The sequence below is a fragment of the Pristiophorus japonicus genome, unplaced genomic scaffold, assembly GCF_044704955.1.
Source record: "Pristiophorus japonicus isolate sPriJap1 unplaced genomic scaffold, sPriJap1.hap1 HAP1_SCAFFOLD_236, whole genome shotgun sequence".
NCBI lineage: Eukaryota > Metazoa > Chordata > Chondrichthyes > Pristiophoridae > Pristiophorus > Pristiophorus japonicus.
The window spans coordinates 963,376-983,453 of NW_027252079.1; the positions used below are offsets into that span (position 1 = coordinate 963,376).

The 20,078-nt window shown below is 44.7% G+C and overlaps 1 protein-coding gene across 1 annotated transcript in view; it reads left to right on the forward strand.

Moving 5' to 3' along the window:
- Positions 1-20,078, forward strand: part of LOC139245787 (zinc finger protein 229-like) — a 73,781-nt gene that overhangs the window by 15,816 nt on the left and 37,887 nt on the right. The gene's annotated exons all lie outside the window — the stretch shown is intronic.

Here is a 20,078-nt window from a genome sequence, read left to right on the forward strand (position 1 = left end):
TGGAGCTGAAGGTGCATTCACTCTGGAGCATCCACAATGCTGAGAATGACGTGAATAGCACGTTTAGTGAGTTCGTCTTACCGCAGGTAAAGGGTCCACAGTCAGATAGGGAATGGAAAACCAACAGGAAGAGCAGTGCAAGGAAGGTAGTGCAGGGATCCCCTGCAGTCATCCCCCTGCAAAACAGATACACCGCTTTGAGTACTGTTGAGGGGGATAACTCATCAGGGAAGGGCAGCAGCAGCCAAGTTCATGGCACCATGGCTGGCTCTGCTGCACAGGAGGGCAGGAAAAAGTGGGAGAGCGATAGTGATAGAGCATTCAATTATAAGGGGAATAGATAGGCGTTTCTGCAGCCACATCCGAGACTCCAGGATGGTATGTTGCCTCCCTGGTGCAAGGGTCAAGGGTGTCTCGGAGCGGGTGCAGGACATTCTGAAAAGGGAGGGTGAACAGCCAGTTGTCGTGGTGCACATTGGTACCAACGATATAGGTAAAAAAACTGGATGAGGTCCTATGAGACGAGTTTAAGGAGCTAGGAGCTAAATTAAAAAGTAGGACTTCAAAAGTAGTAATCTCGGGATTGCTACCAGTGCCACATGCTAGTCAGAGTAGGAATCACAGGATAGCGCAGATGAATATGTGGCTTGAGCAGTGGTGCAGCAGGGAGGGATTCAAATTCCTGGGGCATTGGAACCGGTTCTGGGGGAGGTGGGACCAGTACAAACTGGACAGTCTGCACCTAGGCAGGACCAGAACCAATGTCCTCGGAGGAGTGTTTGCTAGTGCTGTTGGGGAGGAGTTAAACTAATATGGCAGGGGGATGGGAACCAATGCAGGGAGACAGAGGGAACCAAAATGGAGACAGAAGCAAAAGAAAGAAAAGAGATGAGTACAAGTGGAGGGCAGAGAAACAAAAAGGGCCACTTTGCAGCAAAATTCTAAAGGGTCTAAGTGTGTTAAAAAGGCAAGCCTGAAGGCTCTGTGCCTCAATGCGAGGAGCATTCGGAATAAGGTGGACGAATTAACTGTGCAGATAGCAGTTAATGGATACGATGTGGTTGGCATCACGGAGACATGGCTCCAGGGTGACCAAGGCTGGGAACCAAACATCCAAGGGTATTCAACATTTAGGAAGGATAGACAGAAAGGAAAAGGAGGCGGGGTGGCATTGTTGGTTAAAGAGGAAATTAATGCAATTGTAAGGAAAGACATTAGTTTGGATGATGTGGAATCGGTATGGGTGCAGCTACGGAATACCAAGGGGCAGAAAACACTAGTGGGAGTTGTGTACAGACCTCCAAACAATGGTAGTGATGTTGGGGAGGGCATCAAACAGGAAATTAGGGGTGCATGCAATAAAGGTGCAGCAGTTAATATGCATATAGATTGGGCTAACCAAACTGGAAACAATACGGTGGAGGAGGATTTCCTGGAGTGCATAATCGATGGTTTTCTAGACCAATATGTCAAGGAACCAACTAGCAGGGAGGCCATCTCAGACTGGGTGTTGTGTAATGAGAGAGGATTAATTAGCAATCTCGTTGTGCGAGGCCCCTTGGGGAAGAGTGACCATAATATGGTGGAATTCTACATTAGGATGGAGAATGAAACAGTTAATTCAGGGACCATGGTCCAGAACTTAAAGAAGGGTGACTTTGAAGGTATGAGGCATGAATTGGCTAGGATAGATTGGCGAATGATACTTAAGGGGTTGACAGTGGATGGGCAGTGACAGACATTTAGAGACCGCATAGATGAACTACAACAATTGTACATCCCTGTCTGGTGTAAAATAAAAAAGGGAAGGTGGCTCAACCGTGGCTATCAAGGGAAATCAGGGATAGTATTAAAGCCAAGGAAGTGGCATACAAATTGGCCAGAAATAGCAGCGAACCCGGGGACTAGGAGACATTTAGAACTCAGCAAAGGAGGACAAAGGGTTTCATTAGGGCAGGGGAAATAGAGTACGAGAGGAAGCTTGCAGGGAACATTAAAATGGACTGCAAAAGCTTCTATAGATATGCAAACAGAAAAAGGTTAGTAAAGACAAACGTAGGTCCCCTGCAGTCAGAATCAGGGGAAGTCATAACTGGGAACAAAGAAATGGCAGACCAATTGAACAAGTACTTTGGTTCGGTATTCACTCAGGAGGACACAAACAACCTTCCAGATATAAAAGGGGTCAGAGGGTCTAGTAAGAAGGAGGAACTGAGGGAAATCCTTATTAGTCGGGAAATTGATGGGATTAAAGGACGATAAATCCCCAGGGCCTGATGGTCTGCATCCCAGAGTACTTAAGGAGGTGGCATTGGAAATAGCGGATGCATTGACAGTCATTTTCCAACTTTCCATAGACTCTGGATCAGTTCCTATGGAGTGGAGGGTAGCCAATGTAACCCCACTCTTTATAAAAAAAAAAGAAGGGCGAGAGAAAACAGGTAATTATAGACTGGTCAGCCTGACATCGGTAGTGGGTAAAATGATGGAATCAATTATTAAGGATGTCATAGCAGCGCATTTGGAAAGAGGTGACATGATAGGTCCGAGTCAGCATGGATTTGTGAAAGGGAAATCATGCTTGACAAATCTTCTGGAATTTTTGGAGGATGTTTCCAGCAGAGTGGACAAGGGAGAACCAGTTGATGTGGTGTATTTGGACTTTTAAAAGGCTTTCGACAAGGTCCCACACAAGAGATTACTGTGCAAAGTTAAAGCACATGGGATTGGGGGTAGTGTGCTGACGTGGATTGAGAAATGGTTGGCAGACAGGAAGCAAAGAGTAGGAGTAAATGGGTACTTTTCTGAATGGCAGGCAGTGACTAGTGGGGTACCACAAGGTACTGTGCTGGGGCCCCCAGCACATTTAATCCCCTCGTCTAAATCATTAATTGTACATTAATGATTTAGACGAGAGGATTAAATGTAGTATATCCAAATTTGCAGATGACACTAAGTTGGGTGGCAGTGTGAGCTGCGAGGAGGATGCTATGAGGCTGCAGAGTGACTTGGATAGGTTACGTGAGTGGGCAAATGCATGGCAGATGAAGTATAATGTGGATAAATGTGAGGTTATCCACTTTGGTGGTAAAAACAGAGAGACAGACTATTATCTGAATGGTGACAGATTAGGAAAAGGGGAGGTGCAACGAGACCTGGGTTTCATGGAACATCAGTCATTGAAGGTTGGCATGCAGGTACAGCAGGCGGTTAAGAAAGCAAATGGCATGCTCGCCTTCATAGCGAGGGGATTTGAGTACAGGGGCAGGGAGGTGTTACTACTGTTGTACAGGGTCTTGGTGAGGCCACACCTGGAGTATTTTGTACAGTTTTGGTCTAACTTGAGGGAGGACGTTCTTGCTATTGAGGGAGTGCAGCGAAGGTTCACCAGACTGATTCCTGGGATGGCGGGACTGACATATCAAGAAAGACTGGATCAACTGGGCTTGTATTCACTTGAGTTCAGATGAATGAGAGGGGATCTCATAGAAACGTTTAAAATTCTGACGGGTTTAGACAGGTTTGATGCAGGAAGAATGTTCCCAATGTTGGGGAAGTCCAGAACCAGGGGGCACAGTCTAAGGATAAGGGGTAAGCCATTTAGGACCGAGCTGAGGAGAAACTTCTTCACCCAGAGAGTGGTGAACCTGTGGAATTCTCTACCACAGAAAGTTGTTGAGGCCAATTCACTAAATATATTGAAAAAGGAGTTAGATGTAGTCCTTACTATTAAGGGGATTAAGGGGTATGGCGAGAAAGCAGGAATGGGGTACTGAAGTTGCATGTTCAGCCATGAACCCATTGAATGGCGGTGCAGGCTCGAAGGGCCGAATGGCCTACTCCTGCACCTATTTTCTATGTTTCTATAATCAAACTTTGAACAGCTCCCTCAGATCTCCAATTCCCCTTTGTTCTAATGAAAAGAGCCCCAGTTTCTCCAATCTCCCCTGATAACTAAAGCCTCTCTTCCCTGGTACCATCTCAGTGAATCTCTCTGCACCCTTTCCATGGCCTCGACATCCTTCCTGGTGTAAGATCCCCAAAACCTGACAATATCGGGACTGCAGCCGAACCAATGATTTGTGCAGGTTTACATGACCTCTGCCCTTTTGTACTCCACACCCCTATTTCTAAAACCTAGGACCATGTGCTCTTTAACCACTTTATTAACTTGTCCTCCTACTTTTAAAGATTTGTCTAACTGAAGCCCTTGTAGGTTTAAGACATATTAACATAACATGACTAAAACACATTGACATAAACTGGCTGATATAATGTGCATCATGGGAAAGAGAAGTTTAGTCTGAGTTGGAAACTCAAACAATCGATTCACTGCAGACAGGTCACCATGGCAACACTGATAAGACATTCCATTCACTGAACCCACTGTTGCAATCTGTAATCAGATCAGGGGAAAGAACAGGGTTTGTCTGTGAGTAACCACAATGTAAGCTTAAACTAGAGTGAGTAACACAATAGATTAGATTATAATGTGTGATGTTTATACTTATAATTATGAAACTATAAGAAATAACAACTAATAGCAGGCAGGGGAGTTTAGGGATAATGAGAAAATTACTGACGAAAAGTAACTGCTGGGAACCTGGGAAAGTGACCTTGTAAATCACAGATTAGAGAAGTTCCAGCTGTCTTTTCCCAGTTTCTTGCCAAAACCCAGCAGAGAAGACAAAGAAGAGTCCGGTGCCAGAGGTGGATCAGTGCAGGGTATAAAAGTGAGGGGAGACTGATGTAAGAGGGCAGTCGGGACTGGAGACACCGGAGATCAAGCTCAGGGCACCCAGCGGACTGACCTGGTGTCAGTTACTGTGGACACGCTGGACTTGTATCTTTACTCTGATGTGGTAGAACACAGAGAATCTGCTCAAATTATAGTTCTTAAGATATTAAAGTTGCTGATAATCATTGAATGTATTTAAGATGGAGATAGACAGAGTTTTGAAAGATCAGGGAGTGAAGGGTTATGGGGAGTGGGCAGGGAATTGGAGTTGAGGTCAGGATCAGGTCAGCCATGATCTTATTGAATGGCAGAGCAGACTCGGGGGGGGGGGGGGGGGGGGCAGATGGCCTACTCCTTGTGTTCTAACACTAGATTCTTGATCCTTAATAAGACAAGGAATTAGCTAGAATCTTACAACCCTAAATCTCTCTGCTCCTCTACTCCATTGAAAGTTTTACCATTTAATGTACATTTCCACCCTTTTTCTTCCTCTCAAAATCTATCGCAGCACATTTCTCTGCATTAAATTTCATTTCACATCTACCTGCCCCAATTACTAATCTGTGTATTGACAATGAAGGCACTTAAAGTCCTCTTCACAATTGGCCATGGGCCCTTTTTGGCATTCCTTGGAGATTTTAATCATGTGCCCCATATACCCAAGCCCAGATCATTTCTCTGTGACGGGCGGCACTGAGACAGAATAGCCTAACTCCCAGGCCTTATCCATAACCCCTAAACCCAATCCTACTTCCCAGACTACAACAATAAACGCTAAAATTAATCCCAAACCTTAAGAGAGAATCCAATTTACCAAAAAGAAACCAGAACAAAAAGAATCATAGTCTTAACTAAAATAATATAAAAAAAACAAAATAATTAAACTGAACTGCAGACCCTAAACCTCATAAACCTAAACCTAAAACTTGTAACCTTTAAATCTAGCCCCCAGCCCCAAAACCTACCCCTAACTCCAAACCCCAACCCTCATAATCCTAAACCTAAAACGTGTAACCTTTAAATCTATACCCTAGCCCCAAAACCTAACCCTAACTCCAGACCTTAACCCTCATAAACCTAAACCTTGTAAACACAGACCCCAGCTCCAAAACCAAACCCTAACCCAGGACCCTAACCACCCCCCCTAAAATCTAACCCCAACATAAAACATAACAGTCCCGACCGCAACCACAAAACCCCAACCCTAACTCTGGATCCTAAACCCCGAAAACCGAAACCTGAACAGCCCACACCACAGCTCGTAAATCCAATCCTAACCCCAGACCCGAGACCCCCAAGACTGAACCCTAACCTAAAACATATTAATGCAGACCCTAACCCCAAGACCTAACTCTAAATGCCCCTAAATCAATCCCCAGCCCTTCCCTCCTCCTCCTCAAGGAAACAAGAACTAAACAGAAATGTGTGTAAAACAGAGGCTAAACTGCCCTCCCCCCGAGCAGACCAGGAAACAGAAGGGTGTACAACAATCGGGGACAACAGATGACGTAGGGAACCAAACCGAAAATAAAACAAAACACTGGATTAAACGAAGACGGTAATCACAAAAACATAACAGAACTAACCCCAAACTACAACAAAACCAAAAAAAGTACAAAACAAAAAACAAAAAATTTTAATAAAAAAAAAATAATTTATTAAAATCAAAAAACAAAAATTTACAGGAAGTAAGGGGAAAATGGGGTAAAAGACTTAAAAGAAACAAACAAATGATCAGTAAATCAAAACATTAGATGCCCCACAAAAAACCCCAACCACGGACATTCAACCAGGTGAGTCATCACACTACGCACAAACACGAATAAAAAAGGGAGCAGAGCTCCACATTTGTACCTAACAAACAGGGAGGACCACTGAACACACAGACAACACACCAGAAGTATAAACACAAACCATAACACCAGACAAAGCACAAAATTAACAGCTCATCACTGAGAGGGAGGAGGTTTAAATAGTTTCTTCCCACCTCCCAGCCCTTCTCGTTCCAATTGATCTCGTGGAAGGTAGGGAGCTCTAAACCCTCCATAACCTCTCACTGTAAGATTATCGATCTGATACCCTCTGACCCTTGAACCCCCCCACCGACCCACTTGCTTTTCCTGGTCTCTGATGAAGCCCCAGTAAGGGTGAAACATTAGGCCTATAGACTACAATCAACCACCTAGACGATAGATCGTGAAGTGAGTATAAATCCCCCCCTCCCCGAAAAACCCCCATCTTACTTTTCTCCCCCCACCCTTGGGAGACTTCTTCCTCACTCTCTCCACACTTCCAAACCACCGTGCTGGTTTTTTTCTTTTAAAAAAAAAAAAAGCCTATGTCTCATTTCCCTTTATTCTTACCAAAAAATGTTCTCCGTACCAGCTCTAATTGTACTGCTATTTAGAACTAGTAGGATAAGTGTTTGCTGCGGGACTGTGATTTCTCTGCTCCCCCCTCACCTCCCCCCGCCCCCACCCTACCCAACAGAACACTATTGCCATCGAACCACTACGTGCACACACACCTCGAGTGTCACCTCGAGTCTCATTGTCAAGAACATGCAGAAATCAAGTGCAGGCAGCAGAAGGAGCGTGCGGCAAACCAGTCCCACCTGTGACAGAGACTGTAATTCTCTTATTGGACTGTTCATCATAGGCAGTCCCTTGGAATTGAGGAAGACTTGCTTCCACTCATAAAATGAGTCCTTAGGTGGCTGAACAGTCCAATACAAGAACCACAGTCCCTGTCACAGGTGGGAGAGATAGTTGTTGAGTGAAAGGGGTGGGTGGGACTGGTTTGCCGCACGCTCTTTCCGCTGCCTGCGCTTGATTTCTGCTTGCTCTCGGTGACGAGACTCGAGGTGCTCAGTGCCCTCCCGGATGCACTTCCTCCACTTAGGGCAGTCTTTGGCCAGGGACTCCCAGGTGTCGGTGGGGATGTTGCACTTTATCAGGGAGGCTTTGAGGGTGTCCTTGTAACGTTTCCTCTGCCCAACTTTGGCTTGTTTGCCGTGAAGGAGTTCCGAGTCGAGTGCTTGCTTTGGGAGTCTCAGGTCGGGCATGCGGACAATGTGACCTGCCCAGCGGAGCTGATCAAGTGTGGTGAGTGCTTTAATGTTGGGGATGTTGGCCTGGTCGAGGACGCTAACGTTGGTGCGTCTGTCCTCTCGGGATTTGTAGGATTTTGTGGATCCTCGAATATTCAGTCAGCTGAGAATTCACTTTTAGAATGGAAGCAAGTCTTCCTCGATTCCCAGGGACTGCCTGTGATGATGACACATACAAGATTTATGAAAGTAAATTTAAAAACAATCAAAGGAAAAAGTGCTTCCTAAATTCTCCCTCCCCCCTCCCGCCATGCGGTCCTCCAACACGGCAAGGGCCCTGATCAACCCGCTAAGACCATAAAAGGACATAACCCCCCTTCCCCATCCTACAACTGAATTACTCATTAAAACAACCCTCACCCAAAAACATTGTTAAAATAAATTAAAAAATAACAAAAAACAACTAATAACATTTAAACTCTTAAAAATAAAAATCAGCACATCAAAGTACATAACTCAATCTTCCCGAAAGAAGGTAATAGCAACTTAAAATCAACCACCTTCAAAATCCGGAGACCAATCCCTTCCCCGGGAACAACAAGACCTCCGCTCCAACCCGCCCCCTTGGCCGCATGTTAAATCCAGCCTGAGGCTTTTAATCGGCACTCGGCCCAGAAATAACTAAAAACAAAGTGACCCGACTACTCAATCCCTAAAAGCCCCAACAATTAAAGAGACCACCCCGAACCGAGATCCCTCCCACACAACCTGACCGAGACCCCCCCCACACACAACCTGACCGAGACCCCCCCACACACAACCTGACCGAGACCCCCCACACACAGAACCTGACCGAGACCCCCCACACACAACCTAACCGAGACCCCCCCAACACAACCTAACCGAGACCCCAAACACACACACAACCTAACCGAGACCCCACAGCAAGATACAGTTGCACAAAAACAAAAATAATTTTTTTTTCAAAAAAATAAAATCAGGGTTCCCAGCAAAACAAACGGCCTGAACAAATGGAGGTCATCATCATCATAGGCAGTCCCTCGGAATCGATGAAAACTTGCTTCCGCTCTAAAAGTGATTTCTCAGGTGACTGTACAGTCCAATACGGGAATTACAGTCTGTCACAGGTGGGACAGACAGCCGTTGAGGGGAGGGGTGGGTGGGACAGGTTTGCCGCACACTCTTTCCACTGCCTGCTTGTTTTCTGCATGCTCTCGGTGATGAACTCGAGGTGCTCAGCGCCCTCCCGGATGCACTTCCTCCACTTAGGTCGGTCTTTCGCCAGGGATTCCCAAGTGTCAGTGGGGATGTTGCACTTTATCAGGAAGGCTTTGAGGGTGTCCTTGTAATGTTTCCTCTGCCCACCTTTGGCTCATTTGCCATGAAGGAGCTCCGAGTAGAGCGCTTGCTTTGGGAGTCTCGTGTCGGGCATGCGGACAATGTGGTCTGCCCAGCGGAGCTGGTCAGTGCTTCAATGCTGGGGATGTTGGTCTGGTTGAGGACGCTAATGTTGGTGCGTCTGTCCTCCCAGGGGATTTGTAGGATCTTGCGGAGACACATTGGTGGTATTTCTCCAGCGACTTGAGCTGTCTGCTGTACATGCTCCATGTCTCTGAGCCATACAGGAGGGCGGGTATTACTACAGCCCTGTAGACCATGAGCTTGGTGCTAGGTTTGAGGGCCTGGTCTTCAAACACTCTTTACCTCAGCCACCGCTCGCTCCAACCCGATAAATAAACAACGGACTCACTCTCCACAACCAAAAAATGTTAGCAAACCCACCAAATCCCCCCTGCCCGCCATGTAACCGAAACGTAATCTGCAAATTTACAAATTTTTAAATGAATAAAATGGGAAGAGACAGACTCAGGGACATGTGGCACCACGCTATGACCAATCAGCATTCTGCCCAACAGCAGCAACAAGCTCCGTTTCCAACAGATTGATTCCACAGGATCCTTGAATGGCTTAAACAATAACAATAACTCCCCAATTAATATCCCTAACTTAGAACACTGATAATATTAACAATAAATCCAAAAAATACAATTGACTTATTTACAATTAATAAGTTCCCTAACTCCACAGGAATCAATTGAATACATAGTAAGGAACTGACAACCCACCTAATAACCAATTTTAAATGACAACCCCCCTCCCCCGTCCCCCCCACCCTGCAAAAGATAACCCTGCCTAAACCAACAACCCCCTAAGAAGGACTGTATATAAATACAATCCAATCTCCATCAATTTAATCTCTTGGCACAATTCAATTTACCATCAATTTAATTATTAATAAAACACTTGCATAAACGTTCCAAAGGAACATTACCCACTGTCCCAAACAACAAAGGCCCTAACCCTAGAAATAGAATGGTACACCAGTATCCAGATTAAAATGAGAGCAAGGCGTCAGTGTCCAGAACGACACACAAAGCCACAGCCTCTCTGATACAGCAAATAATGGACAGGAGAAAACCCAAACAACTAAAAAGAGGAAGCTAGAACAGAAGGTATATTACCCATATTAACCCAGCCCCACATCTAATCTAAAAACAGAGCATTGCATCGGTGTCCAGAACGATACACAATGGCACAGCGGTCTAGACACAATAAACAGGGGGCATCAGAGAATCCAATTTACCAAAAAGAAGAAACTAGAACCTAAAGGATCATACTGTTAATCAACATAATTCAAAATAATGACAATAACTAAAGAGGATAAATCAAGCGACAAGGGCAAGAAAGGCTGAGTAGTAAACTCCGGAAAGTGAGCCGATCAAAAGTGGCAGTAAGGAACGCAACATTCCAAAGGGGCGTTACCCCACTGTCCGAAACACCAACAACAACCTCAAAAAACACTAACAGTTTTGTCAAGTACAATTTCCCCTTCATAAATCCGTGTTGATTCTGCCCAATCCTGTTATTACTTGCGAAGTCCCCTGTTACCACGTGCTTAATAATCGATTCTAGCATTATCTCTACTACTGATTTCATGGCTACCGGTACTGCACGGCTTAGATACAGAGTAAAGCTCCCTCTACACAGTCCCATCAAACACTCCCCGGGCAGGTACAGTATGGGTGAGATACAGAGTAAAGCTCCCTCTACACAGTCCCATCAAACACTTCCCGGGCAGGTACAGTATGGGTGAGATACAGAGTAAAGCTCCCTCTACACAGTCCCATCAAACACTCCCCGGGCAGGTACAGTACAGGTTAGACACAGAGTATATCTTCCTCTACCTTGCCTCAAATACTCCCAGGGCACGTACAACATGGGTCAGATACAGAGCAATCTCCACCCATGACTAGACCACACCCACTGATTGCTTAACCAGAAGGCAATGCCGGTCAGCGAGCACAGGGTGATGGATGAGCTGGACTTGTTGCGAGTTAGGGCATGGGCAGCCGAGTTGTGGATCAACTCGAGTTTATGTCGGGTAGAATGTGGGAGGAGTGCGTTGGAATAGTCATGTCCAGAGATGACAAAGCCGTGGATGAGGGCTTCAGCAGAGGATGAGTGTAAACGGGCGATGTTTCAGAGGTGGAATAAGCAATCTTAGTTATGCTGCGGATAGGATATGTGGTCAAAAACTTATGTCGGGGTCAAGTATGACACCAAGGTTGTGAACAGTCTGCTTGAGCATCAGACAGAAGTTGGGGAGAGGGATGGAGTCGGTGGCTAAGGAACGGAGTTTGTGACAATGACAATTACAAATATTAAAATATTTCACAGGCTATCACATGCAAAATGTGTGGGTGAGTTTTTTTTTTATTAAATCGGTTCCAAAAACGGGTTAACTGATACAGAAAGTAACGGATTTCAAATATTATGCAAGACAGTCCAATAAAGGGGTGGTTCAAAGGATTTCAGCTGAGTTTACAGTGAGACACTGCAGTTAAGTCTACTACAACCACAAGTCATGTATTCAAACGGAACAAGTTTGAGGTTTGATATGATAGAAGGCGAACTAGGTGAGAAGTGATGTAAGTTAGAGTAAGAAAAAGCACTAAAATGGAACAGTCGGTAACAGAAAATCAATTACTCTCCTCTGATCACGGAGAAACATCGAAACATAGAAAATAGGTGCAGGAGTAGGCCATTCGGCCCTTCGAGCCTGCACCACCATTCAATAAGATCATGGCTGATCATTCACCTCAGTACCCCTTTCCTGCTTTCTCTCCATACCCCTTGATCTCTTTCGCTGTAAGGGCCATATCTAACTCCCTCTTGAATATATCCAATGAACTGGCATCAACAACGCTCTGCGGCAGAGAATTCCACAGGTTAACAACTCTCTGAGTGAAGAAGTTTCTCTTCAGCTCAGTCCTAAATGGATTACTCCTTATCCTTATACTGTGTCCTCTGGTCCTGGATTTCCAAAACATTGGGAACATTCTTCCTGCATCTAACCTGTTCAGTCCCATCAGAATTTTATATGCTTCTATGAGATCCCCTCTCATCCTTCTAAACTCCAGTGAATACAGGCTCAGTCGATCCAGTCTTTCCCAATATGTCAGTCCTGCCATTCCGGGAATCAGTCTGGTGAACCTTTGCTGCACTCCCTCAAAATAACAAGAACGTTCTTCCTCAGATTAGGAGACCAAAACTGAACACAATATTCCAGGTGAGGCCTCTCCAAGGCCCTGTACAACTGCAGTAAGACCTCCATGCCCCTATACTCAAATCCCCTAGCTATGATGGCCAACATACCATTTGCTTCTTCACCGCCTGCTGTACCTGCATGCCAACTTTCAATGACTAATGTACCATGACACCCGGGTCTCGTTGCACCTCCTCTTTTCCTAATCTGCCGCCATTCAGATAATATTCTGCCTTCGTGTTTTTGCCACCAAAGTGTATAACCTCACATTTACTCACATTATACTGCATCTGCATGCATTTGTCCAATCACCTAACCTGTCCAAGTCACCCTGCAGCATCTTAGCATCCTCCTCACAGCTCACACCGCCACCCAGTTTAGTGTCATCTGCAAACTTGGAGATAATACACAAATTCATTCATCTACATCATTGGTGTATATTGTAAATAGCTGGGGTCCCAGCACTGAGCCCTGTGGCACCCCACTAGTCACTGCCTGCCATTCTGAAAAGGACCCGTTAATCCTGACTCTCTGCTTCCTTCTGCCAACTAGTTCTCTATCCATGTCAGTACATTACCCCCAATACCATGTGCTTTAATTTTGCACACAAGTGTCTTGTGTGGGACATTGTCAAAAGCCCTTTGAAAGTCCAAATACACCACATCCACTGGTTCTTCCTTGTCCACTCTACTGGAAACATCCTCAAAAAATTCCAGAAGATTTGTCAAGCATGATTTCCCTTTCACACACCCATGCTGACTTGGACTGATCCTGTCACTGCTTTCCAAATGTGCTGCTATTTCATCTGTAATAATTGATTGCAACATTTTCCTCACTATTGAGGTCAGGTTAACCTGTCCATAATTATTCGTTTTCTCTCTCCTTCATTTTTTAAAAAGTGGTGTTATATTAGCTACCCTCCAGTCCATAGGAACTGATCCAGAATCCATAGACTGTTGGAAAATAGTCACCAATGCATCCACCATTTCTATGGCCACTTCCTTAAGTACTCTGGGAAGCAGACTATCAGGCCGCGGGGATTTATCGGCCTTCAATCCCATCAATTTCCCTAACACAATTTCCCGCCTAATAAGGATTTCCTTCAGTTCCTCCTTCTCACTAGATCCTCTGTCCCCTAGTATTTCAAGAACGTTATTTGTGTCTTCCTTCATGAAGACAGAACCAAAGTATTTGTTCAACTGGTCTGCAATTTCTTTGTTCCCCATTATAAATTCACCTGAATCTGACTGCAAGGGACCTACGTTTGTCTTCACTAATCTTTTTCTCTTCACATATCTATAGAAGCGCTTGCTGTCAGTTTTTATGTTCCTAGCAAGCTAACTCTCATACTCTATTTTCCCCCTCCTAATTAAACACTTTGTCCTCCTCTACTGGATTCTAAATTTCACCCAGTCCTCAGGTTTGCTGCTTTTTCTGGCCAATTTATATGCCTCTTCCTTGGATTTAACACTATCCTTAATTTCCCTTGTTAGCCACGGTTGAGCCACCTTCTCCGTTTTGTTTTTACTCCAGACAGGGATGTACAATTGTTGAAGTTCATCCATGTGATCTTTAAATGTTGCCATTGCCAATCCACCATCAACCCTTTAAGTATCATTCGCCACTCTATTCTAGCCAATTCACGTCTTATACCATCGAAGTTACATTTCCTTAAGTTCAAGACCCTAGTCTCTGAATTAACTGTGTCACTCTCCATCTTGATAAAGAATTCTGCCATATTATGGTCACTCTTCCCCAAGGGGCCTCGCACAACAAGATTGCTAATTAGTCCTTTCTCATTACACATCATCCAGTCTAGGATGGCCAGCCCTCTAGTTGTTTCCTTGACATATTGGTCTAGAAATACACTCCAGGAAATCTTCCTTCACCATATTGCTACCAATTTGGTTAGCTCCATTTATATGTAGATTAAAGCCGCCCATGATAACTGCTGTACCACTATTGCATGCATCTCTAATTTCTTGTTTGATGCTGTCCACGACCCCACTGTTTGGTGGTCTGTACACAACTCCCACTAGCGTTTTCTGCCCTTTGGTATTCCGCAGCTCCACCCATACAGATTCCACATCATCCATATCCTTCCCTACTATTGCGTTAATTTCCTCTTTAACCAGCAAAGCTACCCCACCTCCTTTTCCTTTCTGTCTATCCTTCCTGAATGCTGATTACTCATGAGTTCTCAGCTTTGGTCACCCTGGAGCCATGTCTCCGTGATGCCAATTATATCATATTTGTTCATTGCTGCCTGCGCAGTTAATTCGTCCACCTAATTACGAATACACCTCGCATTGAGGCGCAGAGCCTTCAGGCTTGTCTTTTTAACACCCTTTGCCCCTTTAGAATTTGGCTGTAATGTGGCCCTTTTTCATTTTTGACTTGGGTTTCGCTGCCCTCCGCTTTTACTTTTCTTATTTCTATCTTTTGCTTCAAATATTCGACACACTGTGTTTGAAACAAAGCTGATTTATTCAACATTTATGGACAATATTAATCTCCAGCTCACATATAGGGGTTATTAAGATCATCAGGAACGAACAATAACTGCCAGAATGAGCATGGTTCTGTGCCCAATGCAATCACAGTAAATCCTGTTCCAGTCACAAATGCCGGATGTCAATGGCGGCGATTTTGTCCAGCATGCACGACGGGCGAGAATGTGCCGCACCCAGACGACAGGAGCTCATTGCGCAGGGGCGCGTCCTGCCTGGGGTTTGAGCATGCGCGGTCCGTGTAATGGCGGAAGTGCCACGTGTAGCATAGGCTGCTCAGAATTGTCATTTTCAGAGGGGAGCAATGGACCAGCGGGGAGCCGGGGAGGCTTTATAAACAACCGGTGCCCGCCGCAAGCCCGGAATACTAATCGGAATATCGGCGTTTGCAGCTTCGGGGCTTTCTCCCGGTCACAGGCCCAGGCTAACGGCGGCCATCTTCGTGCAGGAAGGCAGGTTCAGCGCTCAGCCATCATGATTCAGTGAGTAGCACAGCGCATGCGCGGCCATTTTGGTACAGGAACAAAGTGAATGATGTCAGTGTCTGTTTCCAACCAGGTCCTAGTGCGGAAAGGAATGTCTCAGATAATTTATTCTCACTCCCCACATCTTGGATTTCTCACCATCTCCGCGAAAGGCGTTGCTCAGTTCTGAGCTTCTGAGTTTATGTTCACACAATTACATAAGAATATAAGAAATAGGAGCAGGAATAGGTCATTTGACCCCCCGAACCTGCTCGCCATTCAATAAGATCATGGCTGGTCTGATCATGGACTCAGCTCCACTTCCCTGCCCGCTTCCCATAACCCTTTACTCCCTTATCACTCAAAAATCTGTCTATCTCCGCCTTAAATATATTCAATGACCCAGCCTCCACAGCTCTCTGGGGCAGAGAATTCCACAGATTTACAACTCTCTGAAAGAAGAAATTCCTCCTCATCTCAGTTTTAAATGGCCGGCATCCACCTTGTCGAGCCCCCTCATTATCATTAAGTTTCAATAAGATCACCTCTCATTCTTCTGAACTCCAATGTGTATAGGACCAGCCTACTCAACCTATCCTCATAAGTCAACCCCTTCATCTCCTGAATCAACCTAGTGAACCTTCTCTGAACTGTCTCCAATGCAAGTATATCCTTCCTTAAATACGGAGACCAAAACTGTACGCAGTACTCCAGGCGTGGTCTCACCAACAGTTGTAGCAGGACTTCTCTGCTTTTATACTCTATCCCCCTTGCAAGATAGGCCAATATTCCATTTGCCTTCTTGATTACTTGCTGTACCTGCACAATAATTTTTTGTGTTTCATGCACAAGGACCCCCAGGTCTCTCTGTAATGCAGCTCTTTGCAATTTTTTTCTATTTAAATTATAATTTACTTTTCTATTATTTCTGCCAAAGTGGATAACCTCACATTTTCCCACGTTATACTGCATCTGCCAAATGTTTGCCCACTCACTTAACCTGTCCACATCCCTTTGCCGATTTTTTGTGTTCTCGCAATTTTTGTATCAACAGCAAACTTGGTCCCTTCATCCAAGTCATTAATATAGATTGTAAATAGTTGAGGACCCAGCACCGATCCCTGCGGCACTCCACTAGTCATATTTGCCAACTGGAAAATGACCCATTTATCCCGACTCTCTGTTTTCTGTATAGCCAATCCTCTATCCATGCCATAACATATTACCCCCAACCCTGTGAGCTTTTATCTTATGCAGTAACCTCTTAGGTGGCACCTTATCGAATGCCTTCTGGAAATCCAAATACACCACATCCACTGCTTCCCCCTTATCCACCTGCTCATTACTTCCTCAAAGAACTCCAGTGAATTTATCAAACATGATTTCCCTTTCATAAAACCATGCTGAATCTGCTTGATTGAATCATGCTTTTCCAAATATCCTGCTACTGCTTCCTTAATAATGGACTCCAGCATTTTTCTAACGATAGATGTTAGGCTAACTGGTCGATAGTGTCCTGCTTTTTGTCTGCCTCCTTTTTCAAATAGGGGCGTTACATTTGCGGTTTTCCATTCTGTTGGGACCGCCCCAGAATCCAGGGAATTTTGGTAGATTACAACCAATGCATCCACTATCTCTGCAGCCACTTCTCTTAAGGCCCTAGGATGCAAGCCATCAGGTCCAGGGGACTTAGCCGCCTTTAATCCCATTATTTTATCTAGTGCTACGTTATTAGTGATAGTGATTGTATTACGTTCCTCCCTACCTATAGCCCCTTGATTATCCACTATTGGGATGTTTTTAGTGTCTTCTACTATGAAGGACTCTTACTATCTGTTTTTATATTTTGTGCTAGTTTGCTTTCATAATCTATCTTCCCTCTTAATCATTTTTTTAGTCGTGCTCTGCTGGCTTTTAAAAATTCCCAATCCTCTGGCCTCCCACTAGTCTTGGCCATGTTATATGCCTGTGTTTTCAATTTGATACCGTCCCTTATTTCCTTAGTTAGCCACGGATGGTTATCCCTTCTCTTACAGTCTTTCCTTCTCATTGGGATATATTTTTGTTGTAGGTTATGAAATATCTCCGTAACTATCTACCACTGCTCATCAACCGTCCCATTCTTTAGTCTATTTTTCCAATCTACTTTAGCCAAGTCTGCCCTCATACCATTGTAGTCTCCTTTATTTAAGCTTCGGACCCTGGTTTGAGAACCAACTTTCTTACCCTCCAACTGAATTTGAAATTCAACCATATTATGGTCACTCATTCCTAGAGGATCTTTTACTATGAGATCATTTATTAATCCTGCCTCATTACACAGTACTAGATCTAAGATAGCCTGCTTTCTGGTTGGTTCCGCAACGTACTATTCAAGGAAACTATCCCGGATACACTCTATGGACTCCTCCTCAAGGCTCCCCGGGCCAATTTGCTTTGTCCAATCAACATGAGGTTTAAAATCACCCGTAATTATTGCCGTTCCTTTATTACAAACCTCCATTATTTCTTGATTTATACTCCGTCCAACAGTGTAGCTACTGTTAGGGTGCCTATAGACTATGCCCACCAGTGACTTTTTCCCTTTATTATTCCTTATCTCCACCCAAACTAATTCAATATCTTGATCCTCTGAGCAAATATCGTTTCTCACTAACGCACTGATCCCATCCATTATTAACAGCGCTACCCCACCTCCTTTTCCTTTCTGCCTGTCCTTCCGAATTGTCAAATACCCCTGAATATTCAGTTCCCAGTCCTGGTCACTTTGCAACCATGTCTCTGTAACGGCTATCAGATCATACCCATTTGTATCTATTTGTGCCGTCAACTCATCTATTTTGTTACGTATGTTATGTGCATTTAGACAAAGATCTTTTAAATTTGTTTTTTTACACTTTTTTCCTGCTTTTTTACTCTGTCCTTCAAACTCACTTTCTACATTTTTGCTTTCTAATTCTAGCTTTACTTCCCTCCCTCCTGAATCTATTTTTAGGTTCCCATCCCCCTGCCAAGCTAGTTTAAACCCTTCCTAACAGCACTGGCAAACGCCCCCGCGAGGATATTGGTCCCGGCTCTGTTGAGGTGCAACCCGTCCGGCTTATACAGTGCCACCTCCCCCAGAAGTGGTCCCAATGTGTCAGGAATCTAAACCCCTCCCACCTGCACCATCTCTCCAGCCACGCAGTCATCTGCTCTATCCTCCTATTTCTGTACTCACTAGCTCGTGGCACCGGGACTAATTTTAAATATCACCCGAGACCCTGCCTCTGTTTATGTTACACTAGACCCTGTCCCTGTTTGTATTACATTAGACAGTACTTTCTTTATAAATAGAAGTATAGAGTACAAAAGTGTGGATATTATGATGAACCTGTACAAAGCACTGGTTCGGCCTCAACCTGAGTATTATGCCCAATTGTGGGCAACGCACTTTAGGAATAATGTGAAGGCCTTAGAGAGGGTGCAGAAAAGATTTACGAGAATGATTCCAGGGAGAGGGACTTCAGTTACCTGGACTGGAGAAGCTGGGGTTGCAAGGGGGATAGAGTATAAAAGCAGAGAAGTTCTGCTACAACTGTACAGGATATTGATGAGGCCACATCTGGAGTACTGCATACAGTTTTGGTCTCCGTATTTAAGGAAGGATATACTTTCACATTGGAGGCAGTTCAGAGAAGGTTCACCAGGTTGATTCCTGAGATGAGGGGGTTGACTTATGAAGAAAGGTTGAGTAATTTGGGTCTCTGCACATTGCAGTTCAGAAGAATGAGATGTGATTGTATTGAAACATAAAAGATACTGAGGGGGCTTGACAAGGTGGATGCAGAGAGGATGTTTCCACTCATAGGGGAATCTAGAACCAAGGGGCATAGTTTCAGAATAAGGAGTCGCCCATTTAAAACTGAGATGAGGCTGAATTTCTTCTCTTGAGGGTTGTAAATCTGTAGAATTCTCTGCCCCAGAGAGCTGTGGAGGCTGGGTCATTGAATATATTTAAGGCGGAGATAGACAGATATTTGAGCGATAAAGGAAAAAAGGTTTATGGGGAGTGGGAGGAAAGTGGAGCTGAGCCCATGATCAGATCAGCCATGATCTTATTGAATGGCGGAGCAGGCTCGAGGGGCCAAATAGTCTACTCCCACTCTTATTTCTTATGTTCTTATGTTCTCCTTAGAGCAAGGAAGATTGAGAGGAGATTTTATAGAGGTGTTCAAAATTAAGAGGGGTCTTGCCAGAGTAGATAGAGAGATACTGTTCCCATTGGCAGAAGGGTCGAGAACCAGAGGACACAGATTTAAGACGATTGGCAAAAGAACCAAAGGCAACACAAGAAAAAAGCTTTTTGCGTAGTGAGTGGTTAATATCTGGAATGCACGGCCTGAAAGGGTGGTGGAGGCAGACTCAATCACGGCTTTCAAAAGGGAGTTGGATAAGTTCCTGAAAGAAAAACATTTGCAGGGCTGTGGGGTAAGGGCGGGGCAGTGGGACTAGCTGAGGTGCTCTTGCAGAGAGCTGGCACGGGCTCGATGGGCCGAATGGTCTTCTGTGCTGTAACCATTCTCTGATTCGATGGTTCTAACTCTATCAGCATAAGCCTCTATTCCCTTCTCCCTCACAGGCTGATCTGAAGTGCATCGATACTGGAAACACAGAGCGACCAATCCAGAGCCGCTCTGTATCAGGGTGG